A 27,301-nucleotide genomic window follows, 5' to 3' on the forward strand; every position below is an offset into this window, starting at 1 on the left:
TCTCATCAGACAGCCCACCAGGCAAGCCGATACTACACATGACCGGCCAGACCTATGTCCTGGTTGCCTAGAAACTGTCACCATTATACTTAAAGGGACCATGAAAAAGGAAAGTATGCTTCAATTGCCCAGCTTGATTGGGCAATTTCTAAAGTAGGTAGGATAAAAACCGCTGTGTACGAATAACAATTCAAGTTGTGGTCTTTTTGATATCTTAGAGGTTTCCAAATCAGTGATGAGCAAGCTGGCAGTAAAGAAAATAATAAAAACTCCCTACGCAGCTAAAAAAAACCCCAAAAAACAAAAACAAAAAAAAAAGCAAGCTCTCTATACTCTTGGCTGCTTGTTGAGACTGTTCAGATTCTGTGAATTCTGAAAGAATGTTGTGGAATTCGGTCAAACCCTTCAATACAAACACTACCTCTCTTCCTGCTTCAAACAATCATCGGTCAAAAGACGACAAGTCAACATACAGAATCAAATCGCAGCTCATAAGTATTTAAAAAGGAAAAGACAGCAGTATATTTAGCCTATGTGCACAGACCCTTGGACATTGGGTATTTCCTGTACTATTGTTCCGACGTTACTCTGCCGGTTCTTACCAGTCAGGAATAACAAGAAGAAGAAGACATGTCAGCTAGTTGCATGAACCAGAAAGCAGGTTAAAGGTAGCTGAAGAAAATGGAAGAGAATTTCAGGGGACAAACCACCAGTCAGTCAATCTGATGAATAGTGCCATATTTTGGTTACCTAACTGAATAAAAACTGGCAACTAAGACAATAAATTAACTCTGCATGGCAGGCTAGATATCTATTTAGGTGCATTAATACAGACCAAGAGAAAAAAAAGAGGATATAAATTCGACACTCTCATAGACTGACACCACTTCTGCTCATCTCAGGCTACTTAATTATAAATGACTGATTAGAAATGTGCCACCTTTACATGCCAGTAATATCCTAAAAAAAGATGGAATTGAACCGCCGCAATATAATTGTGAACACTTCAAACTCATTATGCCTTCAAACTCATTATTCATCTTTATTCCTGTACCGTAGTCAAGAAGAGGCCAACAAGAAAAGGTCTCCGTTCTGTTCAGCTTTGTGAGCAATGTGTTGAAAAAATTGGTCGTAAATATAGAAAGCCATGGTGTTTTGGAAGGCAAGCAGATAACACAGATGGAGCAGCTGCTGCTTGTGTGTGAGACATGGTGAAGCAGCACGAGATCAGGAAGGTCTGAGGTCACGATACTGGACAGGGAACTGGGGAAGAGGGAGTCGATTGATCCATGTTGATTGATCTAAAGGTAACACTAGTGCACAGAACGTAACCCATTTAAATGTAAAGAAATGCTACTTGGTTGATGTTGATTTGACATCATTTGCTGAACTTATGGGTGTGGAGACCTTCTTGATTCTCTGGGTAACAATTCTCTGGTTTTCTTTCACAATTCCTGTGTTATTAGATTGCTGAATTTTTATTGGCTCGTATAGGGGGTGCAAATAAATGAATACATTCAAATAAAACAACACAAACAATAAACACCAGGTGTTAGCATCATAGCTCTAAATTTACAATAAATTGTAAACGATACAAATCCAGACTGAAATTAGTGAACACAATTCAGAATGTCAGTTTTCTTTGTCTGGATATAAAGCTGTTTCACAGCGTATGCAGTGAAATAAAAGTGTTGATGAACCAGGACAAACCTGGGTTAAAACCAGAGCATTCATTTGTGGTGATAATTGTGAAAGAAGCAGATATCAGCTTCATGAGCTGAATTCATGACATTAGCCAGATGCTTAGTCAAGTTGCCTGAATTGGCTGTTGTGCAGTTTTACATTCTGGCAATTGTGTTTCTTCACTGCCTGTCTTCATCCACGTGCTAAACGGAAATGTCACTATCACTTTTAAAACCATCTTTTTCCACTATTTGAGGGGATAAAACTTTTAATCATCTGTGGATTGTTGCTGATGGAGCCACTTCACGGGCCTGTAGGCAACAAATAAAAATGTAGTGTATTCAAACGTAGTCATTAGAGATTCAAGCCTTTGAAAGGATATAGAACTTTAATACCTCCTGTAGCACAAATCTCAACCCCCCACAGCTGGTACACAGAAGAAAGTGACAAATAGACGTGAAGTTGCCCACACCTACGCAACAGCACGAAGCCTTAAGAAAAAAAAACTAATATTTTGACAGTCAGCGTCCATTACTGAAAGTGAAGCCTGTTTAGTGTATAATTTTTCCTTCATCAAACATCCTACTGAGGTTAAAAAAAAAAAAAAAAAAAGAAAAATAGTGGAGGGAAAAAAATAACATGGCCAAACTAGAGTGCCAAAGCCTCTCATCACAGCCACATGCTTCATCACACACACTCCAACTCTATACATCTACTAAATCACACACACACACACACACACACACACATAGACACACACACACACACACACACACACACACACACACACATAGACACATAGACACATAGACACACACACACACACACACACACACACACAGAGGGGCCTAGTTGCCAGGGCCTTGCCACAGCCTTAAATTAGCTTGCAGCAGAGGAGTAGAGTGTCAGCAGCTGAGGCAACGCCTGAGGCAAAAATCGGGACTGGAACTGCAAAGCACTAAGCCTGTGGAGACATTCTCCACCTCGAGTTTCAATTCAGACATTAAAGCCTGAGATAAAACAAACTCTGTGAGCACAGCTGAAGAAGACATAAAAAGGAGCTTAGTGGGGCAGACGGATCTTGTAATGGCTGCTGTTTTTCTGCTGCTCTCTCCTCTTTCTGCTGTCTTTCCTTGTGGGGGAACGCTCTCGTGTGAACACTCACAGGGGCATGAAAGCTGAAGCAGGGCAGAACAGAGCCAACACCTGCTCCAGCAACAGCTGCTCTCCATGACTTTGACACTCCCTGGACTTCCCCACCCACTCCGCTCCTGTTGGTATTGCCCAACACTTGCCTGGCTGACACTTTACACACCCACAAAAGTGTACAAACACACACTCCCTGAGTTTTCCTCAAATACCTTCTACACAATATTCATTAGAAATCAAAACGTTTGTGGACTTGTGAAGTTGTAACCCTAAAATGTTTGTACGAGACCATAATTTACCTCCAGTGAGACCATAATTTACCTCCAGTAACAGTTAGGTAGCAGTTCTGCAAAAAATTGCATCCAAGTACAAATAATGGCAAAGAAGCTCCTAGTCTCATCACTAATATGTTGAATATGTAGATTTTACTTTACACACCCCAGAACTCTAAAGACACCATGGATGATATAAACGTTAAACTGTAGGACAAACGCAGGTCTGCTCCTGTTCACTTAATACGATAGTTCGATGTTGATATGTGCATTATGTGGTAGCTCAATGGTTAAGGTGTTCGACTACTGATCGGAAGGTCATTGGTTCAAATCCCAGTCCACCAAGTTGCCACTACAGGGCCCCTGAGCAAGGCCTGAAATAAAAAAAATGTAAGTCACTCTGGATAAGAGTGTCTGCTAAATGCTGTAAATGTAAATGTGCATTATGTCTTTGAGGAGGCACAGAGAACAAACTGCCCATCTAAAGTTGATTAAATTCAGTGATGGCTTATTAGAGAGGATGCAGACCCAGCAGAAGCAACTCCTGCTTTCTAAACACAAAGCAGCACGGCTCCTGTAGCACAGCCTCTGTTGTGGTTTATCCAATCACAAACGCTTCTGTAAACAATTTAGCCAAAGAAGGCTCGTTGGACCAGAGTCTAGCTACAGGGTTTGAGACTTCAGCATTTCTGGGTTGATCAGTGGCCCCACAATACGGCTTGTTTGAAAAAGTCAGAAATCGAGAACAGAATGTTTAAAGACGACCAGGAAGAGAAGCTTGCGTTTATTCTCCGAGTCTGTGGTGCTGGTCAAAAGTGGTAACATCAAATGCTAGCACAAAAACTAATTTTCATTTTTTTTGTTTCTTATTCACAGCTATAAACTAATAAACCTTTAAAATGGCAGCTGATGTGGCTGTTCTGTCATTTTAGCTGCAAATTCCTGCTAAGCTTGGGATTTTTTCTGTTGCTGGGGCCTCACAACTTTTTACTGGCATATGCTTCTGAAGATGTGGAAGACTCCTGCCAGCACTCTCAGCTAAAACATCAACAACTACATCCACATTTACACCACCCTCTCCACACACACACACTGGAACCACTTTTACACAAAACACAAACAATAACTTGCGAAAACCCTCAACACACCTGCGCTGACCTGCTCCAACTTGCAGCCTTCGGTGAGCGCTTCTTGTCCAAGAAAGCATTGCTGACACGTCGCATACAATATTCTTCAGTGGCACGCAAACCTGAACAAGTGTGAGTATGATATTGTGTGTACAGATGCCTAACCATGTGTTAATACTTTAAGGTAAAATGTAAGCGCATTGACTCACATGTTAAATGAAATGTATTAGCGACTGTGTTCATTCATAGCGTATTGTTATATGGTACAATAATCAACATATTAAAACTTCCTATATGTAATGTGGACATTTTGGTTTGTTTTTCCCTTTGAAGATCACATGACCAGATATTTATAGTTTACTGAGGCTAAGCATTGTGCAAACTTCTATAAGATCTGAATGTGTGTGGAATAACTCAATATAGTACAAGTCTAGTATTCTGCTCAGTAGTGCAGACACGTTCCCGTTGGCTACGAAACCAGAAAAATTAGGACCGAATTAGACATGAATCGGCTGAAACTGTCTGTCAGGAGCTTCACTGTCTTTTCTGAGCAGATGTGTAAATATAGAGATTAGGGACATGCCTGGCAGCTGACTTGCTTCTGTTTATCTGCTGTCTTAGCCTACAGGCCACATGGCCGCGCACACGCACATATGTACCGTTTCACTTTGTACTGCTTTAAGCATTTACGTACATGCTGCTATAGGTTCTTATTTTTTGGATTTATTGGTCCGTCAAATACATCACAGATTCTCCTGCTTCCTGTTTGCTCTCCACAGACCCAGTGTACATTTCTTTCTACATCTTTTTTGTGTTTTGAACGCAGTGTATAATGTCTATACAGACACAGCCTGCGGTATGAACAATGAGACCCTAGCCTTAAGGGAAGGACACACACACACACACACTCACACACACTCCTCATTAGAGGTGATTTAGGGACAGATTTAAAACAATTAGACTCATCCTAAAGCCTTAATATGGACAGGCACTGTAAGTCTGTGGTTGCTATGGAAACACGTTCTGATGTGATGTGTATTACATGAACAGATTACAATACCAAAATAAAATATGGTTAAATATTTTTAAGCTAAAAAGAGACAACATACTGGAACCTACAGCACGAAAAATCTTTAAAAACATAATGGCGTAAAAATGGAGATGTGGCAAAGAGAAAGGGAGTGGGAGGTGGCCGAGATTGCTTGAGTAATAGTGGTGTAATACGGGCCTCCCTATAACCCATCTCTGACTCTCTCTCTCTCTCTCTCTCATGCAGTCTGTCTCTCTCTCTCCCTCTCTCATGCAGTCTGTCTCTCTCTCTCCCTCTCTCTCCTTGTTTTTTTATCCGTCTGTTCGTCTGCACAGCCGGGCTTCAGCAGAGCCAGTGCTGCAAAGCTGCCTGCTGGGTGAGGACGATGCGTGGAAAAAAGAGGAACAGAAAAAGTGCACAGTGTGCGTGTGACTGGCATTTCAAGCGGCACAGAATAACATCCTGGCCAGCTAATCTGTGCGAGTGTGACAATTTATTCAGGCTCACGTTACTGTCGAGTGTGAAATGTGCCGCGGAGGAGGAAGTGCAGGAAACAGTGCCTGAGTCTCCAGCAACACACTCGGGAGCCTTTTCACTGCCGTCTCTCTTTGCAGCCTCACTCTTAGCCTTGTAAAGTCTTCAGCTGCCTTCAAACTTAGTGATGAGTCGCACATCTGTTGTATGCTGTAAAGCGTAACCCCCCTGTGTTATAAATTCACACGAAAATGACACCTGCCCTGGATCCATGAACAGAGGTAGTGTAATGTGTGCTCTATGCAGTCAGTCATGAGAAACTACGATAGCTGCGTTCACTTCACAGTGCAGAAGCAAAGAAAACACCAAACATGGCAGGAACAGCACACTTGGAGCTGAAGTCTGTTCAGTGCATATTAAACAGACAAATTCTGGGTGGAGGAAGAAATAATGCAAGTCATGATAAGACGAAACACAATCTGCACTAGTATAATAAGCCACATTTTCATAATAAACAGACAGGTGTTCTTTTCCCAGGTAAACTGTGGCACTGGATCATGCAGGCTTCTCAGGTTTGTTGTGATGGCTCAGCTTTGGACTGAGAAACAGACAAACACCTTAACATAATATAACCTACACGCTGTATGTTTTGCACAGAAGTGGTTGATATTTACTGGACTGCAGGTTTGCATGATGCAGTCTTTGATCCTGTTCGACCTTGTAATCTGGTGCAGTCCATTCATTCCAGTGCTATCTGATGGGCAGCACACATACCAACAGATGCCCACAGCTCTGATTAAACCAATGCTCATATTTCCCATGAAACTGTAAGCTGTGATGTTTTCTGGCACGTGTTTATGTGAGATGCTGATTAGCTCGCTGGAATCTGAGGTACTTTCCCCTTCTGCAGTGCTGCATGTCGGTCATGGTTGACAAGGCTGAAGGTCTCAGGACATGCTAATGGCCAGATCTCTGGAAAAACCCAAGCGCTCTGCTGAAGAAGGTGGAAATCCCTGTATTGAGAACACAGGGCCTTTCATTCGTTCTCTGTGCACCAGTTCTGCTCACGGCAGCTTGAGAGCCATGGGATTAGACAAATGACCACTTCAACTGAGCTACTTTCATTCAACCCACATATTATTGCACTACAGTGTCAGGGAAAGGACAAGAGGCACCACAAACTAACAGGACTTGGTGAAAAGGAAGGGCTAAGAACAGCCTGGTCCTAGCTTGCAGATTTAAAATCATCTTATACAGTGACCTGATGGGTCGATCTAGATGATTGTGACATTAGACCAAACAAAATAAACAGGTCTATTTAATGATGCTGAAAAAGTCAGATTCTCATGTTAGGCAGGTAAACTTACATCAAGTGACCTAAAATTAGGACACAATCCATGGAAAGCCGAGTAATTCAGGGTTATGTCAAATGCCAAAAAGCCCAACAGCGGTAAGTCTCGGAGCTATATCTGCAACCTTTGAAGCTGGTTTTACGCTATATGATTTCAGTGGCCTTTAAGGATTATTACTTGTCACACTATGCAAAATAAGCCCAATAAAATCTTGGCTTAATTCTATAACGGTAACATGTTCTAAAGGTCAGATTTTACGATATAGGTCCTCTAATGATGGCTCAGTTACTTCATCGGTCAGTGTGATCTGGAGCTGGTAAAGAAAACAGGCTCTCATTAACAAACTCCTTTAAATGGAGGGTGAGGAAAGAAGGATGTTTTCTTCTGTCCTGTGCAAAATATTCAATGTCATGACTTTGAGTCAAGTGTTGCAGTAGCTGTGCAATTTCAATCAGAATTTTTGGACACTGCTACAAATTATTCTCATTGTACCCAAATGCTTTCTAGGCAGGATCATCTTAACTCATGTTTAGTTGGCAGGTCATGTAAACCCAATGCCTAGATGTGCTTAAACATTCAAACCTTTAGTACAGAAAGATCGTACCATTTAATGTCTGTTCGATAAACATGCATGATCTCTGAAATCAAGGTTTCCTAGACCGAAATAATGAACTTTGTATTATCATTACCAGCACAGATGATGATAAAAGGCTGGCAGTGTCACGCTGACATTTTCTCTACATCCATTCCCTCCACACCCTTGTGTCATCTTTTCACAATCAGCCAGGCCACATGTTAGCACTTCCCTCTCTCTGATGTATTAGTCAGTGGAATTGGGAACCAAGGCTGAGAAACAGGTGCAAATGCATTCAACTGGGAGCTCGAGCAGATTATCTGAGCTTGGCTCAGGGGAGACAGGCTGTACCTCTGCATATGTAACGGTGTGCATGTGTGTGTGTTTGTGTGTCTCTCAGCAGGGGCAGGTGAATAGCAGATCCAGCTCATCTCATCCCCCATCACGTAGCACACCGCTGTTTGCTCCTGCGCCTTGCACACTATCCATGTAGTCCACTAGGCCGTTGCCAAGGTAACTGCAAATGGTGAGTGGTGCAGCCTGGGCCGATTACTGTAAACAGCGCCAGAGAGATGGATAGAGATAGAGAGCGAGTGCGAGAAGGGCAGAGAGAGCAATATCTCCACTAACGGATCACATTTATAAATACCTTGCACAATTCTGCTGTAATATAAACAGCAGCGTTCAAAATAGTCTCTGAGGAAGAAGAATAAAAATACGACGGTGGCCACGATGAAATACATTTTTCGACCCTAACACAAATACTTAAAGAGAACGCTTAAGAAAAACTAGGGCAAATGGTTTGTGCTAGTTTAAAAAACAAAACAAAACAAAACAAACAAACAACAAAAAAAACGCTGTGAGAAACAAAGCAATCTGTGTGTGAGGTCACAACAACAAAAACACTTCTAAGTCTGGCTGTGTGGACGTGTTGACTTGCTCGCCTGATTTTACCCAGTGTGTGTACACACACACGCACACACACACACCCCGCACCGCAGCGTAGCAGGCAGAGACAGACTCAAAGCAACGGCAGTTGAGAGTTGTGTAAAGCAGCAGTCAGACAACACTTTCACCTCACCACCAGATTATGGGCGTTCCTGCTGTCATGTTATTTTGGAAGGTACTACAACAGCGAAGTTAGCCAGATCGTGTGCTTCTGTGCATCAAAAAACAAGAGAAATGGAGATGGATTTCCGGTGAGGTTGCAACTCTGCTATTTTATTTATTTATTTATTTTTAGAAAGCAGAGAAGTCTTCTGCTCTACATGTTTACTTGGATCGTGGTTTAGAGGTTTGCAAATTCTGTGGGTTAAAAGGCACCAAAAAAAAAAAAAAACAACTCCGCGCAAAGCAGTTATTTTCAGATACAAACTGCGTTTCATTTCATGTTCTAATGTGTTGGCTCTTTGCCAGTGGAAATGTATTCACATGACTATAGAATAGTGTGACTTGGCAGAAACTAGCTGTAGTGAAGCACAAAACAAGATTGTATACTAGTGAAAGCACAGGCACAGGGCAATCCAGCATGCAGACACGTCTCCTTGTCCTGATGATTTAATTCTGTTGCTCTTTGCAGCTTTTCTGTAACATGACAAGCTGTTTTATCATCTAATTAACGTTAAAAGGGAACAAGATACAGGCTGCTGAGGAAACAACTGTTTATAGCGGCTATAAAGTAAGTGATAACGGGAACTTGTCTCGAGGATGTTCCACAGGTTGACTTAAACACTAAGATTAAAGCTGGCAATGCTTTAGGCCACGTCACTGTTTCCTCCAGTTTATTGTTTGTGAGCACATTTATTTTCTTGTTGCTGGTCTATCCTTGGCCCTGAAAGATCGCCCTATAGACGGAAGCGAGTTAAGCTCTTTTATGCTGACGAGACTCGGTCTCCCTCGAATTTCTCAAGGCTGGCGTAATGATGGAGGCTGATGTGCTCTAATCAGCACAGCTATTCATTACGAATGCATCACACGTGACGAGCAACACGAGCGGAAATATGAACAGGTCGCCGCTCTCTCACCCGTGGTGTCGGCTGAGCTCAGCAGTGGTGTGGGGGTGAAGGTGAGGAGGGCATTTGTGCACAACAGGCACATCTCTCTCTCTCATTCTCACTTTCACTTTCCACACATCATCCCTCCCTCCCTCAGTGCAGCGCGTGTAGGGTGCCGGAGTGGAAATATTCACAATGCAAGCTCATGCCTTTTAATGGACAGGGCCTTTCAGCTTCATCAGCACTGTGGTCGAGTGCAGCAAGAGCTCTGGCACAGGAAGAAAGCCTACATTACACTGGAGCCATTTCACTGACGCTTCAATGGTGCTCGGAAAAGCTGCGAAGAAAAGGACGAGAGACAAAGAAAGAGCACCACGTAGGAACAAGCTAGAGACAGAATGAGATGCTACACAGCTGTACAATGCAAATGAAGGGGGGGAATGAACAAGGTGGATGGAAAGAATGAAAAGGAGACTCGGTGAAAGAGAGAAAGTGTAAAAGAGTGAGAGAGTGTGAGTCATAAGAGCAAAACATGCATTCAGAGAAAAGAGGAGAGGACTCAGATCTGAAGCAAACAACCATGTGAGAATGTGCAGTTACCAGACAGTTAAAGCTTTTGCATTAGCAGCTCCTCCCTCTCTCTCTCTCGCTATGACTTCTACTACAGCAACACAACTTCACATTTCTGAGCACTTCAGGGCTGCTGAGTGGCATGTGAGTCAGGGGCTGATTTTCAGTTCTGACCTCATTTTAATGTAGCATGGTCACTAAACATTAATTATCCAATTCTTCTATCGTGGTGCTGTTGAGTTCATAGATTAGAAAGAGACTTTCCAGTGTGAGCATAACCTCGCCCAGTCACTGATTATTTTCCTGTAACAGCATGCCTCGTTGTGCAATGATTGCATAAAAAAGTGATAACTTTATGTTGTAGTTAAAAGTACAAAATGCACCTCGTTAAAAAAAAAAAAATGTTGGCAAATTGTTGTGTGTAAATTGCTCACAAGTGTATTATTCCTTGTTTGAGGAAGCATTCTTTTACTCCGTAATTGTTGGAGGTTGTTTAGTTCTCTACAGCACACTACTGCAGCTCTCAGCATGTTTACAGAAGTCACAATTTTGTATCATCATGTTAACATCCATCAAAGTCGTCACTGCGATACCCAGCACGCATTACTCCAATTGTTCTTACACACAACCACTTCTTTCTGCATTACAGTTTACTTCAGTGCATTTAGCAGACACCCTTACTCATAATACCTTACAGAAGCGCTGTATGTCCCATGAAAAACACGTCCTCATGCTAGAGTAGCCTCAGTCAGATAAAGACCTGCCATCTTTAGGAGGTTCAAATCAGACTAGCTTAAAAGCTTAATAGATGAATAAAAATCATAAAAAGTCATCATTCTTAAAAAAAACAACCAATCATTATAGTTTTATTTTCCACTTCCACGGCCCCACACTCCCGTCTGCCAATGAAGACGCATTATGAGAAAACTTTTATTTAAATGGAGAGGACATGTGCGAAACGGCATCGAGACTGCGGAGCTCATACTGGCCTTTGGATTAAATCTATTGCTAAGATGAACATCTTATCAAAACGCAACACCACCAAGTCATCCTCTGCTCCACAGGCCTCAGAACACTCATTGAAACCTCTTTAAACCCCCCATCTTTCTCTTAAACGAGCACACAGGCCTCTTGCATGGTCTCATTCTGTCTCACCATGCTGCAGGCCAGCTAACAGGAGAGAGAGAGAGAGAGAGAGAGAGACAGAGAGACAGAGAGAGAAAGAGAGAGAGAGAGCGCGCAATAAATCTGGCTGATGCAATCTAATGGAACATTGTCTTAGGATGGGCTCAGTGCTCAGTAAATAATGGACTTCTTACAGTCAGGAAAGATAATGCTCCCACCCTGGGGAGAGAGAGAGAGAAGGAGAGGTTCAGAAACACCATTAGTGCCTTCTCAATGGAAACACACAGACATTCACAGGCAAGCCACATGCGAATGCCTGGAAAGCTGCTCTACTCCAGCTCCTGTATGCCAGTGTTGGGTAGAGGCAGTGATGGAGGGCAGCAGCAGCACTCTCAGCCTTCACGTTGATGTTGACTGGTACCATGCTGACGGTAATGAGAGAGTGGGAGAGAATCTGAATGCCAAGTGTGGAAAATGATAAATGAGGCTTCAGAGAGTTGGAACTCACTCCAGGGTAACACCGTGACAAGCAAGCTCAATGTAGAGTGCGCTCTGATCTGACGCCACTCTGGACAGCATCGAGAACATGTCATTTCAGCAATGCGTGTTCTCTCAGACCGACCGAAATAGAGTGAGTGGTGCAGTCCATCAAATCTTGGCTACCCTGACATACAGAGCACAACTTCCACATATAGCCATAGTTTAATTGCCATGTACTCAAAACGTATGGCACACTGGCCTGCCGCAGCAAAAATAACCTCAGTTAAAGGGATTCCAAAGCCAGGTGTCCAATTCCACCTAAAATAAAAACCCTTGCTAATACACACAAACATGCCAGTCGGTCAAGTCCGACTTTCAACACCCAAACTCTGTAACTCTGTCCAAGACTGGAAAACGCCACAGTGTAGAAGCTCATATCCATCAGAGGCAGTGGACCTGGAGAGACTCGCTCATTCCGTCTCAGATTCCAGGTTTTTCTATGCTCCAGAAAGAAGCAAGTCATCAGTCACACAAATGATGTAATCAGTGGCATGATTACCAGTTTTAGCCTCACTACAGCTGGATTTAAAATGAACCCAAGCTATTGTGACCTCTGCTGAAGAGCAGCACAGGAGGTGTGAGGAGGGGGAGAGACCTAAACCTTCTCTGGCTAAAATGAAGAGGTCAGTATGCACAGACAAAGGTCAAGAAAATGGCCTATAAGCTGCCAAAGCAAAATGAGAAAGAGAGTCGCACAATGCTGAAGTGAAGAGAGTGTCGCCCTGCCCCCCCTTAGTAAGTGGAGAACAGAGAAGGAGGGGAAAGGGAAGGGAGGGCAATGCGACACTTGGCCAAACCCCTGGACCTCCTTTCAGGACAAATGTCATACTGTTGCAGCCTATAGCACACAGGGCGCTCTTTTATAGCTGTAAAAAGCCCAACCCTGCATAATAAACCCAGGCTGAAAAGAACTCTGTGCTGAATCCTTTTCAACACTCATCTGATTCAGTCTTCTTCTCCAGGCTTACTTTGGTTTGACTGGGCCACATGGATGACTAGGGCTCTAACCAGAGGGTGGGGAATCTTGCCAGGCATTGTCTCAAAAAAACAGATGACATAACTTTGACCTATTCTTGGGAGACTTGTGGGGAAACAAGACTAAACATGAAGTGAAAACACAAAAGTGGTTTGGAGGGCCACATACAGGCATGCTTAAACCTGGGTTCAGTATTATGTAAACTTAGCATCACACTTAGGGATTTTGACCAGTTATCGGTACGAACAACAATGAGCTTGCGTTAGCTGCATGTGTGAACTGAATCGCGCTTGACGTTAAGATATTCAATGTGAAGACCTTGAGAATGGAACCTGAATCTTCAAATCTCTTTATACTGAAACCGATCACCAGAGAGCCTGGTGCTCCTTTTCAATCAGGACTCCTTGAGTCAGTATTGATCTTCTAACTGCTTTGATTTTAAAAGCTACAAGCAAATCGAAACAGGGGACCATCCATAAAGTTTTCTCAGAGAGGTTGATCATTTATATCAAGGACGTAGCAAAAGGTACTGCAAGGAAGCAGGCATAATCAGACAACTTTTCCGGCTGTAAAAAATTAACCAAAACGCCATTGTGTACACACAGTGAGTATTCACCAGGAAATATTTTCTCTCTCCTTCCTGTGTTAAAAAGGTGCCACCTTGCCATTTACAAACAAACACAACTTCTGCAATGGCTCACAATGACTACAGCACATCACATGGCACTGTTTGTATAAGTGTCAGGATTGTAGGATGTATACGTGGACGAGTGACGGAATATAGGAGTGGATGCTGAACTTCCCCATTTGGAGGGAACATATGTCCCCTGATGGTCAGTAGGCAATCAGAACCCTGTGAGCTCATGAGTTGTTATGGTGGATGGGAATACAGCATGGAGAAGCAGGACTGAGATGGAGGCCTGAGCCTGCTTGAGTGGACAGATGGGGCATGTGTGGCGTGGGAAGGGTTAAAGTCTGTGGAGGCCCCATCTGCCACCTCGTCTGTTCTCCAAGGCTGGCTGATGGCCGCTGCTTGGCTCCATAACAGAAAATGGACACAGTTGTACTGTGACTTCTCTATTCGCAGCTGACCAATAAGCATACCCAAAAAGGCTAGACCCTTTCTCAAGGACTTAATATAAATCTGCCCAATCTGTGCTACTGTAATAAGTTTTGAGATGTGCATGTGAGCATGACTGACAAAGCCAGGTCAGTAATCACAAACCAACTCTACAGCACAATCTGTTTGGCTGAAATAATACCAAAAAGCCCTTCAAATACCAAGGTGACAGCAAAAAATGAGCTCATTCAGTACTTAAGTAAAGCAAACAAAATGGCAAAGAAACAAGAGTGAGTAGGAAGAGAAAAAAATTCCAAAATATGATCTCCCTGCACAACATACAAGCTCAGACCCATTCTGTGTAGATCCGGCTAGCCAGTTGGAGCCTTTCAAAGCCACCAGCAGGGAAAAGCTCAGCAATGGAGAGCCACCTGGATCCGGTAAAACCTACATTTTAGCTCAGCTCACAAAAGAGGTACAACAAAAGACTTCATAACCACAGAAATGCTTTTGCAGAAGCAATGCTTTAATACTTTAGTGAAATGCAACAGACGACAACAAAACATTGTGAGATGGAATAAACAAACAAAAAAAAAATCTCACTACAATTAAGGTTTGGGTGGATCAGAGTTTAGGTTATTACTTTATGAAACTGAACTGCTAGAATAAATGACACGTACTCTGACTAAAAAGCATTGGGGATTGACTGGCATAGTAACAAGGATACTGTATACGTTAATAGGGGAAAGAGCTTTGTAAAATTCTAAAATAGCACCAAGTGACATGAGGCAAAGGTAGCTTAAATGGTTAAGGCTCTGGGTTGATTGGAAGGTTGGGGGTCAAGCCCCAGCACTGCCAAGCTTCCAATGTGGGCCCCTGCACAAGGCCCTCTGCATCATGGCTGAGTCTGTGCTGACCCCAATGGCACATGAAAAGAAAAATATTTCACTGTGCTGTGCATTTCCTCTGGGTGTGAACATAAAACTACGGCTGTGTAAAAGCTTAGTATAACCTAAGCTATAATTCTAAAACCTTTGTTTGCAGCTACAACAAAAGAAAGAATTAAGAAAGGCCAGCAACATACAAACAGCTCGACCGTGTGACTGTGTTCCAAAACATTTCCAGGGCATCCATGAACCTTACAAGGTACAAGTGCATGGCTCCAGACTGAGAGAACAAAAAAAAAAAAAAAAAAAAAAAAAAAAAAAAAAATTATTTCATTACATAAAGTATAAAAATGAGAGATGGATGCATTTTGCCGAAAAAGGTCAGTGGACAAGGTTTGGTCATTAGTGAGATGGCTGGCAAAGAACAGAGAGAAATACATGGCCTGTGTTATATTACATTCAACACTTGTATCTGCAACAGGCAGGAGGGTTCTGGAAACAAGCCTTTCTGCTCAGAGTCAATTCTGAGTTTTTCCCCACTGAAGTACTGTAGAAAGCAAAGGTCAGCACCTCTAATGAGAGGAGCGTGTGGCATGCGGACGCACCATGGGATCGCAAACAAGGACACACCATCCCAGGAGTGCTATTGGCTTGCTACCAGGCAAGAGACACTCGATACACCAAGGTTGCAATGCTCTGCCTGGTGCTGGAGGGTGACACTGAAACAGGCCACAGAGGGTTAGACCCCTGTATTACAGCTCTCCTTAACATGATTCCTGGTACTTTCATGGCTATTTGGATTACAGGAAAATATGTTAAGTGCACAGTTTCCTGAAACCAGAGCCTGACTGACGTAAGCATTCGAAAACACTGCTGTTTTTGTGGGAATTTGTATCAGCGACGAGAGACACAACAAGGAGAACCCATCTCTTTTAAATGCAAATTTACCTTAAACATAGCCCAGACGAAGAGAAACTGGGTAATGCAGTTAAGTGCACCTTAAATATCTCCAATACTCCAGAGCAGTGTTTTCATAGGGGTGTGATCCCTAGATGCTCCATTGTTGTCTGTAAGAGAGGTCAAGGATTTTAAGGCTCTTTTACAGGTTCTTGCTCTCCTGGCCCTGTGATCAAATGCTACATTTACTATCTCAGCTGCAGCACCACTAAAAACAGCACAGTCATCATGATCCAGACACAGCCAGTTCAGAGAGAGAGAGAGAGAGGGAGAGGGAGGGAGGGAGAGGGAAAGAGAGAGGGAGGGAGAGAAAACACAGGACAGAGAGCAAGAGAGGAAAGGGCCAGGGGGAAAAACCCAAACGTCACACAGGAATGAAGAGGATGAGATGAGATCTGTGTGGAAAGATCAGCAGGAGAGGGTGAAGAGGACACGCTGAGCTGCAGATACACAGCTCTCCATTTAAGCAGAAGAAACCCACAACACTTTCATTAGCATAGCGTTGTTCACATTCCTGGAAGAAAACTTCATCGGCTAGCCTTATAGTTCGGAAGTTTGTCTAAAGTTAGATTAAATAGGTGAAAAGGTAAACATTTGGGTAGAATTTATCGGCGTTTGGTTTTGAATCGAACTCTTCTGCCGGATGACAGGCGCTGGTGCAGCTGTTCTTTTCCTTCAAATTGCAGCAATTGACATTTCTCACAGCAAAGACAGAATAAGTCCTTCCATTGTATTTTCAAAAAAAAAAAAAAAATGGGTGGGGGGATAAAACGTTGCATTTACAAAGAATCCAATTACTGTGTGCACATCGAGCTGAAAGAGCTGCTATGAACAACAATGTGATGCTTCTAAAGCGCTACATGTTCTTTAATCAGAGTGTCAGAGAAGCGTACGCAGCTTCGGACGAAAACCACGTCTACCAGGAGTCGCAATGGGAGGGCTGCTTTTAAGTTCATTTACAACAAAAACTCTCATTTGTTCTGGGGTGGGATGGTTCATGCTTTACCGGACTTCTCTGTAATAAGCAACTGCTGAATTCTAACAAACGCTACACGGTGGTACACAATTACAGTAGTTAAGTGCCGTAGATATCCGTGTGAGTCTCGAGCATCGTTTTTTAATATTCGGGCAGGTTTCATAGAGTATTCTTGAGGTTGTGTTCAAAACCGTGGCTTGACAAAAGATGATATATGATCCTTTATATGAAAATAATGAAGAGTAGTATAATGACAAAAAATGCAAGATAGATCAGATCTTGTGTTGGCATATCAGCCCAGAGAATCATGCACAAGGAAGCTATAATTACTACTATAAACTGTTGTGATGATGTTTAAACACAGTGATTGATCACTAGTTTCACATGGAGACATTTGGTTCTTTGGCTACTGGCACATTGCTACATTACAACCACAAAAACCTACAAACACACAGCAAATTTAGTTCCTGTTGAAGGATTCGATTTGAGCCCAAAGGGCGACTCTGGACAATCCTTTTCATGCTCCAGCTGTTCACTTGGGTGGGGAATGAAAGCACACATTTATATTCTAGGTATAAATATTCATTTATAGAACAGAGAACTTGAGATCATAACTGTGGCCTATGGAAAGAACTGAACGTTTTTGTTTTTTTTTTTGATCAAATGTAGCCAGAGGAGAGAAGTCAGATTGGATGAAGACGACTTTAGGATCAGTTTTAGTAGCTGCTTAATTCTGATCAGCCGTGGTAGTGTAAATGGTTATTATGTTAAGAAATACAAGCAAGTTATAAAATATTGACTACAAATACAAAGAATACTAGGGTATGTGTTGCTGGGTAAACTGTCTGTGGAAATGGGTGTTTAACTGGGAGAAGAAGAAGAAGAATAAGAAGGAGAAGGAGAACAAGAAACAGGCAGAGTTTAGTATAGCAACATGAACCATCGGTGCAGAACTAAGCGATCGGTTCAAATGACCTTATTTATTGTCATAAACTAATCACGCAGAATTCAGCTTTGCCCGTCATCTTATTCTGACTTATGAAGCAGTACAAGTTTTTTGGTATGAATTTCAGCTGTATATTTAAAAAGAACCTACTCAAGTTGAGGTTGATGTTCAGTGGTAGTAACCAGCAGGACGTTCAAGTGTCCAAAAACTGCTAAAAGCATAGAAAAGCCATCAGCAGTGCAGAGCAAAACAAAGCAAACACGCCTTCACTGCCATGAGTCATCACACATCCACATAAATCACTGCAAGCTGCCTTCCAAATTTATAGGGAGTTATAATAAACACACAACAAGCATGAGGGGGAAGTTGGCTGGAGTTTTTTAAAAACAGAAAAGCCCTTCGCTGTTCCACATCCACAGCTCATCCAGACATTATGTACAGATCCAGACCTTCTAGAGCTCTGGTCTTAAAAAATTTATGTCGAGTGTTTCTCTCTCCCTCTTTCGTGTGTGGGAGGAAGAGCAGAATAAGGACAAACGCTGGCCAAAGACCTGAACGGAGCATGAGAATGAGCTTCATTTTCCTGACATCACATTCCATTCGATGTGAGCTGAATTTGTCTTCATGAAACAACAGTCCTCATTCTGTTCTTTTGGTGGGAACGAAGGATAAGAAACACACGTGTAGATTTTAAGGCTTTTCCTGAGCACTAAAATGAGAAGGCTAATGAATCCATTCCTCTGCAAGGAAACAGACCTCCACCTGGAAAGCTCTACAGCTTCATTTAAGCACCTCCTTTTTCTCCTTTTACAGCCCACATCAAGTGAGCTGTTAATTGTTGAGCAAAGGTGACCTCGGGACAGTGTGGGGTACAATGTTTGTATCCTAGCCAATCAGATGCCACGGTGATGAATGAAATAGTGATCTCATTCTTTTGGATTAAGATCTTAAGAGCTGGTTTCTACGCTGCCAGGATTTTAACGACGTGCAAGAGCCTGGCTATAGACAAAGGGTCCGCTTCAAAATGGTCTATACAGGATTATACAGCAAAGGTGTTCTTTTATTGCGGCTTATTCTTAAATTAACTCTGTACTTGCCACTGTGTGTTAAGCACAAGTATAGATAGTAAAGTAATGAGTAACACATCAGACAGCGTGCTGCAGCTCGACGTGAAAATTCACCTTATTCTGCTTATAATCCAACAATTTGCCAGAGATTACAGTGTTGAATTTATTAATGAATGATTCAACACACATTTGAAAGGTTTATCACTGGATTCAATGATAGAGGAAATAACCAAAGAGACAAGTTAGTTCCTCACATGATAAAACAGTTGTTCCCTCTCTGCCATGTGTTTGAGCTGTTGCTATGAAAACAACGGGGTATTAAAAACCAGTGGTTCAATATTAACCGAACCGATATCATTCATTGTACACAAAAAGTGATAACGGCAACTTGCCTCTTGAACATTTGTCCATCATTAAATGTAACAAGCTGAACAGCAAGACACTCATCATTAATGAATTAAACATTGTAATCGTTGACAAATCACTGCAGTGTAAGAGAAATAAAACACTTCACGATGTGCCATTAGAGGAAAATATTCATCCATTTTGGGACCCTTTACTTTTGTTTTTTGTAAATATTCAGCAGAAACCTATAACATCGTATAAGTTTTTAACACCGAAAAAAAACACTGCTTTAACAGAGACATGTCGTACAAATTTGTACTGTGACGTGATCTTGATATTATAGCATACTGCACAGCAGTGTTATATAAAGTACTACAAAGCAATACTTGAGTAAAGTACAAGTATCGTACTAGAAAAAGACTTTGGTAGAAGTGAAAGTCACCTTTTAGAATATTACTCAAGTAAAAGTCTAAAAGTATCTGATATTTACTGTACTTAAGTATTAAAAGTCATTTTCTGATATGTAATGTACTTAAGTATTTGAAGTAAAAGTAAAAAGTAAAATTTCAGTGATTTTCGGTAGGCATTTGACCATGGACGGTTCCAGGGTTTCATCTTTAGGGGGTTTTAGCCCTCAGTGCGAATTTAAAACAAGAAGAGTTTTATATTATATGACTACATAGTAAGCCAAAAGTTATGGTATTAAATGGCAAAAGTGGAGACCAAATTTTATGCATGATGTAATGATGCCAGTCTTGAATCAAATCAGTTCATGTATTTGTGCATTCTCTACAAACAGTGTGTCCAATGAATGCAGTCATTAATAAACAAATATTCACAAGACAAAGACCAAATCAATAAATGTTATTTTTATTTAGTATTGATATTGCATTAATATTTTGTTTGTGCCATCAACTCTGGTAATAAGAATAGTGACATTTCTGCTTTAGGTTAGTGGGACGAACTGCTTTGAAACTGCGTGCGTGTGTGCGTGTGTGTGTGTATACACACTGTTCCAAAAGTCTCCACCTTTCCATAACAGGCTTCAGTAAAATAATCAAGACAATAACAGTATGCTGATTTCAGCCTGATTATCTGCTGATGCCCATATGGTCTGATATTTTAATACACGATGACTCACAGCCAAAAACCTCCTCTGACCTCCATTTTTGCACTCTGCATGCACAAGAAGATCCGGCAGGCTTTACATTCCTGCTCTTTCTTCAATCTCGGAGTACACACGTCCACGCTTAAAGACGCGAGTGAGATGCCATTTTGCAGGGTAATGATGCGCGGATTTCTGCTCTCTCACCACAGAGCCGGGCCTGTTCGGAGCACACAGACTCTTTGAATGGAGCATTAGCATGTGGCCCACCAGGAGGGAAAGTAGGGGAGGGGATCGGCGAACAAAGCCCCTATAGTCGTCTCAAGCTGAGCTATGAGACTTATGTAATATGACTGGCAGGACCCACTTCCTCAGTCGGAGTGCTGCAGACTAATCCTGTTGAGGGAAAGGCCCAGGTGGGGGAAAGAGAGAGAGACAGAGAGAGAGAGAGAGAGAGAGAGAGAGAGAGAGAGAGAGAGAGAGAGAGAGAGAGAGAGAGAGAAAGACAGAGACACAGAGAGAGTGTGTGTGTGTGTGAGAGAGAAATGCTTGTAATAAGCAGAGGCAAAGTGGTGAAACGAAGCCGATCACAAAAGAGGGCTATCTTTTATCTGCAACCAATGACAGCAGCACTAACTGACAAGACTGCAAATAATATCTGTCCTGGTGGAGGATGTACACAGGATTCAGGGAGTAACAAGAGGGAGAGAGGAGAGAGAAAGAGAGGGAGAGAGACGTGCAGGCTTTGCTACACATCAGCACAAGCAGGATTTAGAGCGGTTAAAAATAAAATCTGATTCTGATTTACTGTACCGGGTGCCTGGAAATCATGTGACTGCCAACACATGAAGAGGAGGAGATTGGGAAGAAGAAATATACTCACACACACACACACACACACACACAGGCAGACAGACAGAGCTGCTGGCATAATGGCATAATGAGCTTTATGGTCTTTCTTTTGGGTTTCACTGATGGTGAGCAGATAAGAGTGAATTCAGAGGGAAACAGCAGTAGCTCATATAGCTGCAGACACCAAGGAGAATTCTCACACAAAAGGTGGAGTTACTTAAAAACTTGTGAGAACGCGGAAAAACGATCACGAGTCAATTTTTTCCCCCAGACTTTCCATTACAAGGGCAGGTATTAAGATTTCTTAGTAGGATAATCATCTAAACCCTTTATCAAAGTGACCACAGTGCTGGAGCTTTCTGATAAACCTTACCGATTGGGTGAAATGTGTTGAGGTGATAACATAATGGCCTCGATACCTAGCAAACTACAGACTAATGTCCCTTAAGGTTGGCCAAGTTATCTCGCTGCTCACATGTAAAGAATAATAATCAAATATGATGAGACACTCAATACGTCAGTACTTGTACAGCCTGCATTTGTTATTACAAAACGTGCACCCATCATCTGTTTCTATCAGGCTTAGAGCACAACAGAGGGCCTCTGTGTGTGTAGTGCAGCAGGTGGTGAAACTCGGAGGTGCGCTCTAGTTAAAGCATGAAGTGTGTTACATCTGAACATAGCAAATGAAAACATTACCAAAGAGTAGCTTTAATTATAAATCGCCGGCTCCGGCAGAAATGTGTCTGTAATCCTGTAAAGTAGCCGTGTTCTCAATAAAGAACCAAGTCACTGAATAATATCAGTTCTGGTTGAATAATGTGGTATACTACATATTTGATAACAGGAACATGTGTACGTTCTCTACAAGTCTCTCTCGTACAACACAACACCAACATTAAAAAATCAGAAGTTGCATAACCTAGCTAGCAGGAAAGGTAAAATCTCTAGGATCTCTAGAAAGGAAGTGCTACACGCAGATGTATTTTAGTCTGTGATAAAGTGGCCACATGGATGTGGCTGTGAGGCGAGGGAGGATGAGGAACAATAGTTAATTCTGTCTGTGTGTGTGTGCGTAGGCATGATCCACCAGGGCCTTCTGACGCAGCGTCACATGAAGCGCATGATAGAGAGGGGAAACTTCATTAGCACGACAGAGCTGACCCACTTTTAGCAAGGATTTGAAAAAAGAAATTTAAAAAAAATCCCATCTTCCCCCAAAAAACAAAAACAAACCACACACACACAAAAATTGCACACAGGAGCAGGCAGGCAGGGCCTGGACATGCACTAAGCCCTGCTTTTAAAATACATACACACACACATTCCAACACACTAGACTTGCATGTTTGTACTAGCACAGACCACATGCACACTTTCTACACAGAGCTAACGTAATTCTAGTTCCCCAACAGGCCCAGTGAGCAATTTATACGTTAACAACCAGGTTCATTTTCAACTCCAACGCTGAATAAGATTATTTCACAAGAAAAGAGGCAACAGCCTGCGAGACACGCCCTAATGACAGACCGATGCTGTGCCCACCAGTGTGGCCTCGACTGCCGCAGAAAAAGAAACGGGGACGAAAAAATTAAAACCAGCAAACAAATGGAAGAACACCCTAGGAAGTATGAAAGGAAGGGTATATTTACCGATTCCATGGCTGTCTTCAGAGGGAAGTGATTAAAATCCAAAAGGGAGGGGGGGAAAGACAGGCTCTCACGGCGAAGTCTGAGGTATCCTGAAAAACAATCAAATCAAAAGGAAAGCAGGGGTTAGTTGACTGAATGCTAGCATTTAACATTCCTAACATGATGTAACGTGCAGGATAAGCTTTCCCTGCTCAGCACCAACTGACTGGATCGTCTGTTCCAGTTTGCAGGCGTGTGGACAGACTAACCGTGAGAAGCTACCAGGGCTAAAATCAGCCATAACTAGCACTGAACTATGATTTGCTGTATCAGTTATTATTAGCTGTGGTGTTCTGTAGGATGAAGCACTTTGGCTGTTGTGTGTTTGGTTTTGATTTGTGAGTCTCCACGTTGTGCTCTAAGGCCAAAAGATCATCAGCAAAGTGAGCTGCAGAGCTTTTCACAGCGAGACACACTGCTGTCTCTAGCCTCTTAAACAGGATACACCTCAGCAACATCACTCAACAGTTACTTGAGCATGGGAGCCGAGATGAGAGTGATGTATAATACCGCCTTCCTGTGAACGACTCTACAGGATTCACATGCACGCAAATAAATGCAGCGCTGCAAATATGCAGAAAACACACACAACTCAAAACGCCCCTAGACTCCGACCTGATCGGGACGTGTTGCCATGGATTTTGTTGTCAAGGACATTTCGAACAAAGATCTATAAACGAGCCAACCCCGTTTTGCATCTCGTCTGATCTGATTATACATATATATATATAAACAAACAAACAAATAAATAAATATAATATGTACCAGGATATTTGGGTGTGCTAATAAAATGCCAGTAACCTCATATCGTTAGGAATGGCGAATCGTATGTTAATACTAGTGAGCGACAAAGTGAAGTGTGATTTCTTTTTGTGCTGCATGACACAGAGCCATAATTTCTGCCAGAGCAACAACACATCTGAATTGAAATTTCATGCAAATGATGAACGATGCAGTCAAATGACTCCAAACACTTGGCTAAAAGAACTTTCCAGACAACTCACTTGCAGATTTAGCTCATATAATGAAAGATGTGTACAGAGCAATTAAGAAGATGAATAAAGCTCTGAGTGCAGTACCAGAGATTGCTGGTGTCTCTGGTGAGTGCACATAGTCTAGTACTGGTAAACAGTTAACTGTTAATAACCAATCACCACACTGATCGTTCATGGTTTCATTTACGTTTAACAAGCTTATAAAAATGTATAAATTACTACCAGAGTTTCTTGTCTAAATGAAAAGATTAGAAACACACAATCCTTCATTTAAAACTGACCCACACATAATTCTTTTCCATGATCACACGAGTCCCAAATGCAAAAAAAAATTGCATGGCCCTCAGAATAGCATGAAGTTTCACTGGATTTCATGTTAACTTGCTAACTTTTGTGATCTCAAAACGGTTAAATCCTGGAGGAGCTGATCCGTGCTAGCTGCAACAAAACATTCACAAGAGACAAACTACAACTAAACAACAAGAATCAAGAAACTCTGAGTTTGTAGTTATACTGCGAGTTAGTTTAGCTCATATAACGATGTATAATTATGAAGACAACGCCATTCGATAGGATAAAAATCTCTGCTTGATTAACAGAATTGACAGAATTCCAGATAGAACCAGCAAATGATCCTTTAACAACAAAGTGTCGATAGGAATAAATTCACTTGTACCTGATTGGCATAGAAAAGCATTTCAGCCTACAATGAGTGAACTGGTGAAAGCAGATTAGCACCAGGCCTTTAGCAGTGTAGTGCGGCCGTGTGTATACGAGGATCATGATGCTTTTCCCAGCAGCGATCTCACAGACTGGACTAATCCAGTACAGAGTACACTGCCTCCAAAAGAGGCCTGTAATCTTACTGCACAGAAATCCTGACCACACACGCAGAACAGACACCAGCAAAACCACTAAACACAGAGCAGCCAGACACGGCACAGACCACCGGCCCCATCAAAAGATCTGCTGGATATTGTAAACATGACAGGAAATGTTCCAACAAAGTCTACAGTCGACGGTGACTTTATTAGTAACACCTGTACACCTGCCCAGTCATGCAGTTTAATCAGCCAATCACGTGGCAGTAAAGCAATGCAGAAAAACATGCAGATACAGGTCAAAAGTTTCAGTTAATGATCACATCAAACATCCGGATAAAGATCTCGTTGACTTTCACCGTGGTATGTTTGTTAGTGCCAGACAGACAGGTCTGAGTATTTCAGAAACTTTCCTTCATAACAGTTTCTTAGTTTGGTGCAAACAAACCTAAGAAAGAAGAAAGAAAAAAAAGCTCCCAGTGACCTGGGGGTCTGCAGGCTGACACACTGCTGATGAGAGAGATCAGATGAGAATGAACAGACTGGTCTGAGCTGAGAGGAAGTCTATGGTAACTCATATAAACACTTATATCTGTGCTGAAGAGAAAAGCATCTCAGAAAACAGAAGACATCAAACCTTATGGTGGATGAGCTATGGCTGTAGAAGATCACATCAAATTGCTCTCCTGTCAGCCTGGAATAAAACTCGGAGGCCATCATGAGCACGGACCAGCCCAAATGCAGAGGACTGAAAAAAGATTGGGTGATTTTCCAATCTTCAGCAGTCACGTATGGTCTGTGCCCATGACATCCTGTGGCTGAGATTCTTCTTCTTGACAGCGGGATCTCGAAGAGGTTCTTCGAGGTGCGATGTGCATACTGAGATGCTTTTCTCATCACCACGGATGTAAAGAGTGATTACAGGAGTTACTATACATTTCTCAACAGCTCAAACCAGTCTGGTCATTTTCCTCTGACCTCTATAATCAACAAGATGGTCAGTTTCCTCTGACCTTTATCAACACCAACACTAGCAACAACATGGTATGGTTTATTTTTTAACCCAAAGGACACAGAGGACAAGCATAAGATGAATAGATGGAGTATAATATCTGAATGTTGACCAAACAAATGAAAACAAACGGCTAACAGGAACATTAGAGCGACTAATCGTACAGAACCTGGCACTCATACTGAACATCCTTTTAACACATTTTTGGACTTTATCTTATAGATTATACTGGAGTAAACATTTGTAATTGTAATCTTTTAGGTGTCACCCAAAAGAGGATGTTTTCCTTTTGGACCTGCTTCCTCTCAATGGTTCTTCCTCGTGTCAGATCAAAAACGTCTTCTTTGCCTTGTACGCCTACATCTACAACAGCAGCTTTGTGGTGCTGCTTTGTGACAACGATGCCTGAAAAAAGTGTTAGACAAATAACAATGCATGAAATGATATAGCTGATAATGAGGTGGACATTGATAACTAGTAGCAAAAACACAAGCACAAGGATTATGATGAGGATGATGATACAGCATTGAAATGAGTGACCATAACTGCTCTCCAGTGAGACAGGAAGAAGTCTAATCCAGTGTTACATAATAGTTAGTTACCCCATCAAAAATTATTTTAAAAAAGTAGCAGTGTAAGCACAAAAATAAAGTTAGCACAACCCTAGTTACAGACAATCACTGCCATGTTTATAGAAATATCAAGTAGTTCACTATACTGTGGAAAATAATACTAATAAAAGGTTTCTAAGCAATAACAAACAAGCCTGTTTGCGAGCCAGATACGAGTCTAAAAGGTCGGTTATTGGTCCACATTAGAAGTATACACTGAGAGAAGAGGCTGTTCTTTTTAATCTCTCCCTCCCTGCACAGAGTGCACGCACTGCTGACCTTAAAAGGGAAACTTCAGGCTCAAGGAAGAGCGCTCATGCACTCTGAATTACCCCTCAAAGGCCTGTTTATTTTTGCCGGCGAAAAAGGATGCTTTCACAATTCTCTTCGAGCAGAAAGGAAAGAAGTGGCACTGTGGGGAGGGCAGGGTTTGCTCCGGCTACCCACATCCTGGACAACTCTAAACATCTCCATAAAACTGGCCAGACCAGGCACCACGGAAAACAGCTCCCCCGCACAGATAAGGCAGCGTTTAGAGGGAGCATTAAGGCATGGAGTGCGATGAGGTTACAGTCAGGACCAGGACAAGCACAGACTGTATACACACAGACACACTCATAGGGACCCAGACACACACACACACACACACACACACACACACACACACACACAGAGGCACGCGCACAGAGAGAGAGAGACACACAGAGATACACACACACACACGCGCACAGAGACACAGACACACACAGAGAGACACATGCAGAGACACAGAGAGACACACACACAGGTACAGAGACACACACACAGACAGAGACACACCACACACAGACAAACAGACACAGAGACACACACAGAGAGACAGAGACAGAGACACGCACACACACACAGAGGCAGACATAGACACACACACAGACACATGGCTTCCGTAACTGGCACAAAGCTCTATGTCCCTCAGGCTATTTGAACATATTTTTAACATAAAAGGTTATAAAAAATAAATAAATAAATAAGTAAAACAGAAGTATACATTATCTACAATGTCACACGACAGCATTTGACAGTCTAGTCATTCTCCATGGCTATACAAATGAATGTTCTGTCTCAATCATC

The 27,301-nt window shown here is 42.2% G+C and overlaps 1 protein-coding gene across 1 annotated transcript in view; it reads right to left on the reverse strand.

Moving 5' to 3' along the window:
- Window positions 1–27,301, reverse strand: part of ankrd11 (ankyrin repeat domain 11) — a 105,167-nt gene that overhangs the window by 49,271 nt on the left and 28,595 nt on the right. The window contains exon 2 of the mRNA XM_027157535.2: window positions 22,714–22,802. The gene's annotated coding sequence lies outside the window, so the exon portion shown is untranslated. The remainder of the gene's footprint in view (window positions 1–22,713; window positions 22,803–27,301) is intronic.

This window comes from Tachysurus fulvidraco, chromosome 1 (assembly GCF_022655615.1).
Source record: "Tachysurus fulvidraco isolate hzauxx_2018 chromosome 1, HZAU_PFXX_2.0, whole genome shotgun sequence".
Taxonomy (NCBI): Eukaryota; Metazoa; Chordata; class Actinopteri; order Siluriformes; family Bagridae; genus Tachysurus; species Tachysurus fulvidraco.